This window comes from Rattus norvegicus (genome assembly GCF_036323735.1).
Source record: "Rattus norvegicus strain BN/NHsdMcwi chromosome Y unlocalized genomic scaffold, GRCr8 chrY_unlocalized_32, whole genome shotgun sequence".
In the NCBI taxonomy this organism is placed as follows: domain Eukaryota; kingdom Metazoa; phylum Chordata; class Mammalia; order Rodentia; family Muridae; genus Rattus; species Rattus norvegicus.
Genome location: NW_026947392.1, coordinates 1 through 13336, shown reverse-complemented (window position 1 = coordinate 13336; position 13336 = coordinate 1). Strand labels below are relative to the sequence as shown.

The 13336-nt window shown below is 39.3% G+C and overlaps 1 long non-coding RNA gene across 3 annotated transcripts in view; it reads right to left on the bottom strand.

Annotated features, from left to right (window-relative positions):
* Nucleotides 1-13293, bottom strand: part of LOC134484706 (uncharacterized) — a 39192-nt gene extending 25899 nt beyond the window's left edge. The window contains exons 1-2 of one of the 3 annotated variants that reach the window (XR_010062390.1): nt 11994-13288; nt 1650-1830 (exon numbers count right to left, since the gene is read on the bottom strand). This is a non-coding gene — a long non-coding RNA (uncharacterized LOC134484706). Of the gene's footprint in view, nt 1-1649; nt 1831-11993 lie in introns of all 3 variants that reach the window. The other 2 variants (XR_010062388.1, XR_010062389.1) reach the window with 2 other exon arrangements.
* Between the last annotated feature and the right edge of the window lie 43 nt (nt 13294-13336).

Here is a 13336-nt window from a genome sequence, read left to right as displayed (position 1 = left end):
TTCCTGTATTCTGGCTGTGTCTCTCAGGAGAGATCTATATCCAGTTCCTGTCAGTCTGCACTTCTTTGCTGCTTCATCCATCTTATCTAGTTTGGTGGCTGTATATATATGGGCCACATGTGGGGCAGGCACTGAATGGGTGTTCCTTCTGCCCCTGTTTTAAAATTTGCCTCCCTATTTTCTCCCAAGTGTATTCATGAGACCCTGGCTTCTATATGTCCCTGTTGCACACTTACAGATACTATTCCTGCACCATCCTGGAGTGTAGTTAAGAAGACCCACTTGACATAAATCCTGTTACCCTGTTGTGTGGTGTAGACCCACAGATGCTCATCACTGACTGTCCAAGGTAACAACAATGGTCCAATTTATCTAGACAGACCTAATGGATTACTGCAAAACCCCATCCCAAGAAAGACTCTAATGCAATAGTCAGCACAGTTGGTAGTATTTTCATTAAACATTGAGCAAGGTATCGAGTAGCTTCAATAGTTACTGTTATTGAAATTATTTCACGGAAGCCTTAGGGCCAGGTACCTAGGCCCAGAGAAGAGAACTGATTTATCACTCTGACTCAGGATGTCAAATAAGGAAAGGGGAAACCTGTCATCTTGTACATCCACAGACATTATGCTTTGGATACTCCACATGTCTTTTATAATACAGAGACAAAATTGTCCTTTTTGCTGAGTAAAGGACATTAAGAATTTAGAGAAGGTCTTGGCTCTCCAAGAGAATATTTGGATTCCCCTATGATCTGCTAGGCTTACTACTATGGACATCAAAGAGATGTCTGCCTTGTGACTAAAGGTAACAAGATCACTGACCTGGATTCCCAACAAGTGTCCCTAAAACCCATGATCATACTGACCTGCTACCTGAGACTTCACAGTATAAATAAGATGTGAGCATGCAAAAGAATCAAATGGCTACCTTGAATCACAGGTTGGTAGTGAACAGGAGAAGGAAAGATCATTCTTTCAGAAACAATTGGCAGTTTTCTGGTAATTCAGCTTGACCAGGCTACCTGTCTTGGGTCCACAGAACTCTATGAATTGCCAGTAACAATGTATATTATAACTACCTACATTGAACGGCATGGCAGGATATGTCAAAGACAGACGTCAGGTTTATATTGTACATTAAATAATCTAGAACATTACAAAATTAATGTATATCATACATTAATATATATTCCCCTATCATATAAAAATGTAATTTAAATTAATGAATTAAGACATAAAACCCAACTTTAACTTCATTGCATATTAACATGAATATTCTCAAATACATTAAAATAATGATTTATGGACATATTTGTGTTATCAGACATACACCATAAAAGTCATAAACCTTTGTCTTCAATAATACTATTACCTACCCCAATTGGTTTCTATTTCTACCATTCTCTGCAAAATCAACAACCTGCCCACTAGTCCCCCTCTTCTCGCTCAGGGCCCATACAACATGGGGGTGAATAACGTGAAACTTTACCAGGCATCTGGTTCTTAATTCAGGGCCATTTACTGCTTTACCATCCATACATTCCCCTGAATAAGACATCTCTATGGTCTAATTAATGAATGATCATCACAACTGCGATGTCATACATTTAGTATTTTTTTTTCGGCTGCCTTCAGTCAACATACCTGCTCAAGATGTTTTGCAGGTAAGCCATGGCAGGTCTCAGTGACATCATCATTAGGACCTCCTGGAAAAATCTCTTGTATCCTGGAGGGCTCTAGCTTCTTCTGTGATGTTACAGGTGTTGTCGTGAAAGCAACTGCCTCTCAGATATTCATTCATTACCTCTAGGGTTTACTAAATGGCCTTTGATTCAGAGCAAACAGCCATTTGGGAGGGAGAAGAAAGAGGATGAAGATATCAGAGATGGGGAGAAGAAGCTGGCCTTCTACCTTGGTATAAAAAAAATGAAGAAATATCTTGTCCATGGTAAAGCTCAGTGAATCTTGTGTAGGGTTTAGTTGGTTTGATGAAAAGATAACATTGATCAGAGCCTTCCTCATATGGGAATCAGGAGCTGGGAGCCTCTCAGCAGCTGGACTTCCCTGCTTGTTATGGTTCCTGGATGTCAGAGAGTTTATAACATTAACTTGTTTATCCCAAATCTGAGTGTTGGGAAGGGTACAATAGTTTTCTTGAGAACTCATGGCTTTTGTTCTTTTTGCCCAGAAGAAAATGTCCTAAGGAATAATGGAAATATAAGCATTGTGTCCTAAGCTCGGTATAAAGTGCTCCATGCTTTGGATTCCTATAGTACAGTTTGTGTCTGACACTGATATCTGGGAGAGAGAAGTGCTTCTAGTTGAGACTTCACCATCTCAGTCTTTCACTAGTATTACTCTACTACCCTTCCCTGATAGTGATCCTCTAGATTTCCGAGTTAATGGATGTGATTATCTGGCAGTTCTCTTTTCTTCAATTTCTTCCATTTTTTTTTATTTTTTAGCAAATTTTATTGCTTTTTTAACTGGATGTTTCTATATTTACATTTAAAATGTTTTTTCCCTTTCCCAGTTTCCTGCCCATAAGATCCCTACCTGTTCCCTTCCCCTAATCCCCCTTAAGTCCTTCCTTTAATCCCCCTTAAGTCCACTTGGCATGCCCTTGAACTAGGAGAGAATCCTAGGGAGGACCAAGGGCTTCTCCTTCCATTGGTGCACAACAAGGCCATCCTCAGCCACATATGCAGTTGTAACCATAGATCTGTCAATGCACATTCTTTGAATATTGGTCTAGTACCAGAAAGATCTAGTTTTTTGGCATTGTTGTTTTCATGGTGTTGAAAGCACCTTCAGCTCTTGTAATCCTTTTTCAAAATCTTCCAACAAGAGGTCTGTTTTCAGTACACTGTTTGCCACTAGCATTCTTGTATATAGTTGACCGGCTCTAGATATGTCTTTCAGGAAATATCTACATCTGGTTCCTGGCAGAATGCACTTCTTAGCTTCATTAATCTTCTCTATTTTTGGTGGCATATATATATATATATATATATATATATATATATATATATACATATACATATACATATACACAAACACACTTTTGGTTTCTCCTACAACTATGAGGGTAGGTGGAATGTTAACATGGATTCTGCATAACTTTGTCAAGAATGTAGAATCCACAAATGACAATGCCAAATAGACTACCTCCTGTTCTTATGAACCTATTGAACTTGAGGTTTCACTGGACCTCAAGCCATTCCTCTCCCTGTACATCCTCCTGTATCTTATGTTTGGCCTGAAGTAAGATCATGGTAGAACATCCAAAACCCTCAAGTCTGGCCATGGGAACACAGGAAGATACATTTTTGAGAACTGATATCTAATGGGACTTCAGAACCACATTCTGTAGTCCATGTTGTCCTTTGCTTTACTGATGTCTGAAAAATTTTGGATAAAATGAGGATTTGGGAGTTTATCATTTGAAGTAGATACACAATTTTAAACTTATATTCACTCTAAAGCTGGGCCTTCTTTGAAGCCAAAATCATTGCAAAAAATTGAACTGGAAAACAGAATTTTTGAATACACATTCAGGAATATATGTAAAGTCCACTATCAAGGAATGTACAGTAAGAAAATGTAATACAATATTCTTTCAATTAAAGGTCTGTTGGGAGAATACTGCCCTTTGAGAAACAGAAAACCCCTAGGAAATTGAATTGTCTTTCACAGGAATGGTCCAGTGAATAAAATTATTATCCAGAAGATTCTCCTCCACTCCAAGTTCCTAGTTCTTTTCTACCCATGCCAAGCCCCTAACTAATTTTCACCATTCAGAGCATGTAACCACTAATGATGCAAAGAGAGGTCTCTTTCTTTATGGAGATGGAGTATGTAAAGATTTCCACTGTTTCAAACGACACACTCCTGGAAAAGACACCCTCTAATCTTGGCAATGTAAGGAAAGCTGCTCAGCAGTAGGCCATGGCAATTCTCAGTTACATCATAATTAGGCCCTCCCTGAAAAATCACTTGTGTCCTGGAGAGCCCTACCTTCTCCTGTGATGTCACAAGTTTTGTTGTGTCTGCAAATACCACTCAGATATTCTTTCAATACCTATAGGGTTAACTAATTGGCCTCTAGTTCAGAGCAAACAGCAATTTGGGAATGAGAACAAAGAGGGTGAAGAGCTCAGCGATGGGGAGAACAAAGATGGCCTTCTGTCTTGGTAGAAAAAAAATGAAGAAATATGTCGACCCTGGAAAATTTCACTGAGTCTTTGGTAGGAGTTGAGTAGGTAAGTTGAAGAGATAGAATTGATCTGAGCCTTCCACATATGGGATCAGGTGTTCAGACTCGGTCAGAAGAATCTGGACTTCCCTGCTTCTAGTGATTCCTGTAAGTCAGGGAGTTTATATCATTAATATCTTTATAACAAAAGCCATTTGTTGGGAAGGGGGCTGTCCTTTTCCTTAGAGCTCATGGCTTTTATTTTTTTGCCCAAAAGAAAAAAGTCCTAAGGAAGAAGTGAAAGACAAATATTATGTCCTTACTCAGAATAAACTCCTCGATTATTTGGATAACCTTAGTTCAGTTTGTGTCTGATACTGGTATTTGGGAGTGAGACATGTTTCTAGTTCATCATATCAGTTTTTCAATAATATTTCTCTGACTCCTGATCGTGACCCCTTAGATTTCTCAGTCAATATGTGTTTAAATGGCAGTTTTCTTATCTTTAACTTATTTACTTTTTTTATTTTTTAGCATTTTTTTGCTTTATTAATTTGATTTGTCCATATTTACATTTCAAATATTTTTGCCTTTCCCTGTTTCCTGCCCATAAGATCCCTAACCGGTCCCCCTACCTTTTTTGTATAATCACTCTTACTGCATTTTGACATTCCCTTGAATTGGTAATAAAACCTCATTTAGACCAAGGGCATCTCCTTCCATTGGGGCCGAACAAAACCAGTCTCTGCTACATATGCAGTTCGAGCCATAGGGCTATCCATGTACAATCTTTCAATATCCATATAGTACCAGAAGACTCTGTTTCGTTGGCATTGATTTTCTTTATTTTTTTTGTTTGTTTGTTTATTTGTTTTGTGGTATTTATTTCCCTACTTTTCTTTCTTTTTTTTTATTAACTTGAGTATTTCTTATATACATTTCAAGTGTTATTCCCTTTCGCGGTTTCCGGGCAAAAGTCCCCCTCCCCCCGTCCCCTTCCTTATGGGTGCCCCCCTCCCTACCCTCCCCCCTTTGCCGCCCTCCTCCCATAGTCTAGTTCACTGGGGGTTGAGTCTTAGCAGGACCCAGGGCTTCCCCTTCCACTGGTGCTCTTACTAGGATATTCATTGCTACCTATGGGGTCAGAGTCTAGGGTCAGTCCATGTATAGTCTTTAGGTAGTGGCTTAGTCCCTGGAAGCTCTGGTTGCTTGACATTGTTGTACTTTTGGGGTCTCGAGCCCCTTCAAGCTCTTCCAGTTCTTTCTCTGATTCCTTCAATGGAGGACCTATTCTCAGTTCAGTGGTTTGCTGATGGCATTCGCCTCTGTATTTGCTGTATTCTGGCTGTGTCTCTCAGGAGCGATCTACATCCGGCTCCTGTCGGTCTGCACTTCTTTGCTTCATCCATCTTGTCTAATTGGGTGGCTGTATATGTATGGGCCACATGTGGGGCAGGCTCTAAATGGGTTTTCCTTAAGTCTCTGTTTTAATCTTTGTCTCTCCCTTCCCTGCCAAGGGTATTCTTTTTCCTCATTTAAAGAAGGAGTGAAGCATTCACATTTTGATCATCCGTCTTGAGTTTCATTTGTTCTAGGGATCTAGGGTAATTCAAGCATTTGGGCTAATAGCCACTTATCAATGAGTGCATACCATGTATGTCTTTCTGTGATTGGTTTAGCTCACTCAGGATGATATTTTCCAGTTCCAACCATTTGCCTACGAATTTCATAAACTCGTTGTTTTTGATAGCTGAGTAATATTCCATTGTGTAGATGTACCACATTTTCTGTATCCATTCCTCTGTTGAAGGGCATCTGGGTTCTTTCCATTTTCTGGCTATTATAAATAAGGCTGCGATGAACATAGTGGAGCACGTGTCTCTTTTATATGTTGAGGCATCTTTTGGGTATATGCCCAAGAGAGGTATAGCTGGATCCTCAGGCAGTTCAATGTCCAATTTTCTGAGGAACCTCCAGACTGATTTCCAGAATGGTTTTACCAGTCTGCAATCCCACCAATAATGGAGGAGTGTTCCTCTTTCTCCACATCCTCGCCAGCATCTGCTGTCACCTGAGTTTTTGATCTTAGCCATTCTCACTGGTGTGAGGTGAAATCTCAGGGTTGTTTGATTTGCATTTCCCTTATGACTAAAGATGTTGAACATTTCTTTAGGTGTTTCTCAGCCATTCGGCATTCCTCCGCTGTGAATTCTTTGTTTAACTCTGAACCCCATTTTTAATAGGGTTATTTGTTTCCCTGCGGTCTAACTTCTTGAGTTCTTTGTATATTTTGGATATAAGGCCTCTATCTATTGTAGGATTGGTAAAGATCTTTTCCCAATCTGTTGGTTGCCGTTTTGTCCTAACCACAGTGTCCTTTGCCTTACAGAAGCTTTGCAGTTTTATGAGATCCCATTTGTCGATTCTTGATCTTGGAGCATAAGCCATTGGTGTTTTGTTCAGGAAATTTTTTCCAGTGCCCATGTGTTCCAGAGGTTTCCCTAGTTTTTCTTCTATTAGTTTGAGTGTGTCTGCTTTGATGTGGAGGTCCTTGATCCACTTGGACTTAAGCTTTGTACAGGGTGATAAGCATGGATCAATCTGCATTCTTCTACATGTTGCCCTCCAGTTGATCCAGCACCATTTGATGAAAATGCTATCTTTTTTCCATTTGATCTTTTGGCTCCTTTGTCAAAAATCAAGTGACCATAGGTGTGTGGGTTCCTTTCTGGGTCTTCAATTCTATTCCATTGGTCTATCTGTCTGTCTCTGTACCAATACCATGCAGTTTTTATCACTATTGCTCTGTAATACTGCTTGAGTTCAGGGATAGTGATTCCCCCTGAAGTCCTTTTATTGTTGAGGATAGCTTTAGCTATCCTGGGTTTTTTGTTATTCCAGATGAATTTGCAAATTGTTCTGTCTAATTCTTTGAAGAATTGGATTGGTATTTTGATGGGGATTGTATTGAATCTGTAGATTGCTTTTGGTAAAATGGCCATTTTTACCATATTAATCCTGCCAATCCATGAGCATGGGAGATCTTTCCATCTTCTGAGGTCTTCTTCAATTTCTTTCCTCAGTGTCTTGAAGTTCTTATTGTACAGATCTTTTACTTGCTTGGTTATAGTCACACCGAGGTACTTTATATTATTTGGGTCTATTATGAAGGGTGTCGTTTCCCTAATTTCTTTCTCGGCTTGTTTCTCTTTTGTATAGAGGAAGGCAACTGATTTATTTGAGTTAATTTTATACCCAGCCACTTTGCTGAAGTTGTTTATCAGCTTTAGTAGTTCTCTGGTGGAACTTTTGGGATCACTTAAATATACTATCATGTCATCTGCAAATAGTGATATTTTGACCTCTTCTTTTCCGATCTGTATCCCTTTGATCTCCTTTTGTTGTCTGATTGCTCTGGCTAGAACTTCAAGAACTATATTGAATAAGTAGGGAGAGAGTGGGCAGCCTTGTCTAGTCCCTGATTTTAGTGGGATTGCTTCAAGTTTCTCTCCATTTAGTTTAATGTTAGCAACTGGTTTGCTGTATATGGCTTTTACTATGTTTAGGTATGGGCCTTGAATTCCTATTCTTTCCAGGACTTTTATCATGAAGGGGTGTTGAATTTTGTCAAATGCTTTCTCAGCATCTAATGAAATGATCATGTGGTTCTGTTCTTTCAGTTTGTTTATATAATGGATCACGTTGACGGTTTTCCATATATTAAACCATCCCTGCATGCCTGGGATGAAGCCTACTTGATCATGGTGGATGATTGTTTTGATGTGCTCTTGAATTCGGTTTGCCAGAATTTTATTGAGTATTTTTGCGTCGATATTCATAACGGAAATTGGTCTGAAGTTCTCTTTCTTTGTTGTGTCTTTGTGTGGTTTAGGTATAAGAGTAATTGTGGCTTCATAGAAGGAATTCGGTAGGGCTCCATCTGTTTCAATTTTGTGGAATATTTTGGATAATATTGGTATGAGGTCTTCTATGAAGGTTTGATAGAATTCTGCACTAAACCCGTCTGGACCTGGGCTCTTTTTGGTTGGGAGACCTTTAATGACTGCTTCTATTTCCTTAGGAGTTATGGGGTTGTTTAACTGGTTTATCTGTTCCTGATTTAACTTCGATACCTGGTATCTGTCTAGGAAATTGTCCATTTCCTGAAGATTTTCAAATTTTGTTGAATATAGGTTTTTATAGTAAGATCTGATGATTTTTTGAATTTCCTCCGAATCTGTAGTTATGTCTCCCTTTTCATTTCTGATTTTGTTAATTTGGACACACTCTCTGTGTCCTCTCGTTAGTCTGGCTAAGGGTTTATCTATCTTGTTGATTTTCTCAAAGAACCAACTTTTGGTTCTGTTGATTCTTTCTATGGTCCTTTTTGTTTCTACTTGGTTGATTTCAGCTCTGAGTTTGATTGTTTCCTGCCTTCTACTCCTCCTGGGTGTATTTGCTTCTTTTTGTTCTAGAGCTTTTAGGTGTGCTGTCAAGCTGCTGACATATGCTCTTTCCTGTTTCTTTCTGCAGGCACTGAGCGCTATGAGTTTTCCTCTTAGCACAGCTTTCATTGTGTCCCATAAGTTTGAGTATGTTGTATCTTCATTTTCATTAAATTCTAAAAAGTTTTTAATTTCTTTCTTTATTTCTTCCTTGACCAGGTTATCATTGAGTAGAGCATTGTTCAATTTCCACGTATATGTGGGCATTCTTCCCTTATTGTTATTGAAGACCAGTTTTAGGCCGTGGTGGTCCGATAGCACGCATGGGATTATTTCTATCTTTCTGTACCTGTTGAGGCCCGTTTTTTGACCAATTATATGGTCAATTTTGGAGAAAGTACCATGAGGAGCTGAGAAGAAGGTATATCCTTTTGCTGTAGGATAGAATGTTCTATAAATATCCGTTAAGTCCATTTGGCTCATGACTTCTCTTAGTCTGTCTACATCACTGTTTAATTTCTGTTTCCATGATCTGTCCATTGATGAGAGTGGGGTGTTGAAATCTCCCACTATTATTGTGTGAGGTGCAATGTGTGTTTTGAGCTTTAGTAAGGTTTCTTTTACATATGTAGGTGCCCTTGTATTTGGGGCATAGATATTTAGGATTGAGAGTTCATCTTGGTTGATTTTTCCTTTGATGAATATGAAGTGTCCTTCCTTATCTTTTTTGATGACTTTTAGTTGGAAATTGATTTTATTTGATATTAGAATGGCTACTCCAGCTTGCTTATTCTGACCATTTGCTTGGAAAGTTGTTTTCCAGCCTTTCACTCTGAGGTAGTGTCTGTGTTTGTCTCTGAGGTGTGTTTCCTGTAGGCAGCAGAATGCAGGGTCCTCGTTGCGTATCCAGTTTGTTAATCTATGTCTTTTTATTGGGGAGTTGAGGCCATTGATATTGAGAGATATTAAGGAATAGTGCTTATTGCTTCCCGTTATATTCATATTTGATGTGAGGTTATGTTTGTGTGCTTTCATTCTCTTTGTTTTGTTGCCAAGACGATGAGTTTCTTGCTTCTTCTAGGTTATAGCTTGCCTCCTTATGTTGGGCTTTACCATTTATTATCCTTTGTAGTGGTGGATTTGTAGAAAGATATTGTGTAAATTTGGTTTTGTCATGGAATATCTTGGTTTCTCCATCAATGTTAATTGAGAGTTTTGCTGGATACAGTAATCTGGGCTGGCATTTGTGTTCTCTTAGGGTCTGTATAACATCAGTCCAGGATCTTCTGGCCTTCATAGTTTCTGGCGAGAAGTCTGGTGTGATTCTCATAGGTCTCACTTTATATGTTACTTGACATTTTTCCCTTACTGCTTTTAATATTCTTTCTTTATTTTGTGCGTTTGGTGTTTTGACAATTATGTGACGGGAGGTGTTTCTTTTCTGGTCCAATCTATTTGGAGTTCTGTAGGCTTCTTGTATGCCTATGGGTATCTCTTTTTTTAGGTTAGGGAAGTTTTCTTCTATGATTTTGTTGAAGATATTTACTGGTCCTTTGAGCTGGGAGTCTTCACTCTCTTCTATACCTATTATCCTTAGGTTTGATCTTCTCATTGAGTTCTGGATTTCCTGTATGTTTTGGACCAGTAGCTTTTTCCGCTTTACATTATCTTTGACAGTTGAGTCAATGATTTCTATGGAATCTTCTGCTCCTGACATTCTCTCTTCCATCTCTTGTATTCTGTTGGTGAAGCTTGTATCTACACCTCCTTGTCTCTTCTTTTGGTTTTCTATATCCAGGGTTTTTTCCATGTGTTCTTTCTTGATTGCTTCTATTTCCATTTTTAATTCCTTCAACTGTTTGATTGTGTTTTCCTGGAACTCTTTCAGGGATTTTTGTGACTCCTCTCTATGGGCTTCTACTTGTTTATTTATGTTTTCCTGGAATTCTTTCAGGGATTTTTGTGATTCCTTTCTGTAGGCTTCTACTTGTTTATTAATGTTTTCCTGTGTTTCTCTAAGGGAGTTCTTCACGTCTTTCTTGATGTCCTCCAGCATCATGATCAAATATGATTTTGAAACTAGATCTTGCTTTTCTGGTGTGTTTGGATTTTCCATGTTTGTTTTGGTGGGAGAATTGGACTCCGATGATGGCATGTAGTCTTGGTTTCTGTTGCTTGGGTTCCTGCGCTTTCCTCTCGGCATCAGATGATCTCTAGTGTTACTTTGTTCTGCTATTTCTGACAGTGGCTAGACTGTCCTATAAGCCTGTGTGTCAGGAGTGCTGTAGATCTGTTTTCCTCTCTTTCAGTCAGTTATGGTGACAGAGTGTTCTACTTTCGGGCGTGTAGTTTTTCCTCTCTACAGGTCTTCAGCTGTTCCTGTGGGCCTGTGTCTTGAGTTTACCAGGCAGGTCATTTGCAGCAGAAAATTGGTCTTACCTGTGGTCCTGAGGCTCAATTTCGCTCACGGGGTGCTGCCCATGGGCTCTCTGTGGCAGCAGCAACCAGGAAGATCTGCGCGACCCTTTCCGGGAGCTTCAGTGCATCAGGGTTCCATATGGCCTTTGGTTTTTTCCTCTGGCTTCCGAGATGTATGTGCAGAGAGCAGTGTTTTATGGTTTCCCAGGCGTGTCTGCCTCTCTGAAGGCTTAGCTCTCCCTCCAACGGGTTTTGGGTGCAGAGAACTGTTTATCCAGTCTGTATCCTTCAGGGTCCGGCGGTGTCTCAGGCAGGGGTCCTGCCGCTCCTGGGCCCTCCCTCACGGGAGCTCAGAGGCCTTATACAGTTTCCTCTTGGGCCAGGGATGTGGGCATGGGTGGGCAGGTGGTCTCTTCCGCTCTGCAGTCTCAGGAGTGCCCACCTGACCAGGCGGTTGGGTCTCTCTCTCATGGGGTCTGGGAGCAGAGTCACAATTACATTCTTACACAAACACACACACACACACACACACACATGCATACATTCTCATAATTACATACTTACACAGACATCAATACTTACATATGCATATGGAGCAAAAGACAAAGGACCAGTACAGAAAGATGAACTCCTATCTTTATTACAGGGAGAAAGAAATCGCTTCTACCCTTTTAATGCTAAGTGATTTAAACCCAAGTTTGTAAAAGAAAAGGCCTGTTCCTTTTAACAAGACTAATTTTGCATTGCTATTAAGAAATGATCTTATCTGTCCCAAGATAAGGAGAAACCTGCCTGCACCTTCTCTTCTTTCCAGCTTCTTCTTTTGTCCTCTTTTCACCTGCATTCTCTAGATTGCTATCTTATGTTACTTAAGTTATTCCTCTCTACATTACTTCTCAGCCCAGATCTTTTTGTCTTAGTTCTACTTACCTTTGTTCTCCTTATCTCAAACCGGGCTTTTCAGGTCATCCCCTCTCCAGCTCTGTCCATCTGTCTCTGTCCTTCCAGTTCAGACCTTCTGTCTCAGTCCTTCTGTGTGTCTTCTCTTTGTCCTCAGCACCTAAAAATCTTTCAGAATACATGATCATTTGTTACAATGTTCACCACAAGTTCATATGAAAGATCAAAGCATAAATAGAAATACAAGTTTACAACCGAGAATGTTTACATGGATATCCATCAGGAGTAATTATCTGGCTAAACATTCATCACCAGTGTCAGCTCTACAGGTTTACTGAAGGTCGAAAACCATAGTTGTTAGTGAAGTTATTTACAGATAAACACAGTCAATATCTTATCCCCTGTCCTTGCACCTGTAACAAATCGTTTATGACACTTGATGACTGTTTTGCAACTTCTTGGAATGTGTTCTGAGTAGGAGAAAGTCTGTTTACTGTCTCAGAATAATTAACTGGTGACACCTGGGAGACTGGAGTTGTCACTGGAATTCTGACTATTAGAAAGAGACTTGTTTAGTTCCACTATAAAAGAACTTAATAACCATTCATATAATTTTAGGAATTAGTGTAGGATCATTATTAAGACTAAAGAATTCATCTATTTGTATGAATAGCATCACTACGGGACAGTGCAACTTCGTAGGCCTGCAGAGATCTGTCCCAAAGGGGTGTGCAATTACTCAATGATTGTTATATATGTCTAATAATAATAATAACACGAATAGCATTTCAATAGCAGGAAACTTTCCAAAAATGAATCTCTTACAGCCTTGCTTAATAAAGGCAAACCAGTTGTGGATTATAAAATAATCCAATGCTGTCCATCTGAGGATGATCACCTGTTAGTTATGAGCTTGTCCTGATATGGCTCCTGACACTTTCTTCTCAGTCCTACATGGTACCTTCTACAAAACTGATAAAATGATCCATCACAAAAAAGGCCTCAAAAGATGCAAGAAGATTGAATTAATTCCATACAAACTATGAAATCACTAAGAATGGTCTTCAATAACAACAAGAACAACCAAAGTCCCACATATACATGGTAGCATAAGAATGATTTACTTGATGAGAACTTGTTCAAGGAAGAAATAAAGAAAAAAATTAAAGACTTTCTAGAATTTAATGAAAATGAATGCATAAATTGGGAACACAAAAAAGCAATGCTAAGAGGAAAACTCATAGCTCTGAGAGCCTCCACAAAGAAACAGGAGCTATGATACACTCGCAGTTTGTCCGAACACCTGAAATCTCAGAACCAATAAAAATCCAAATACACCAAGAGTACTAGACAGCAGGAAATAATCAAACTCC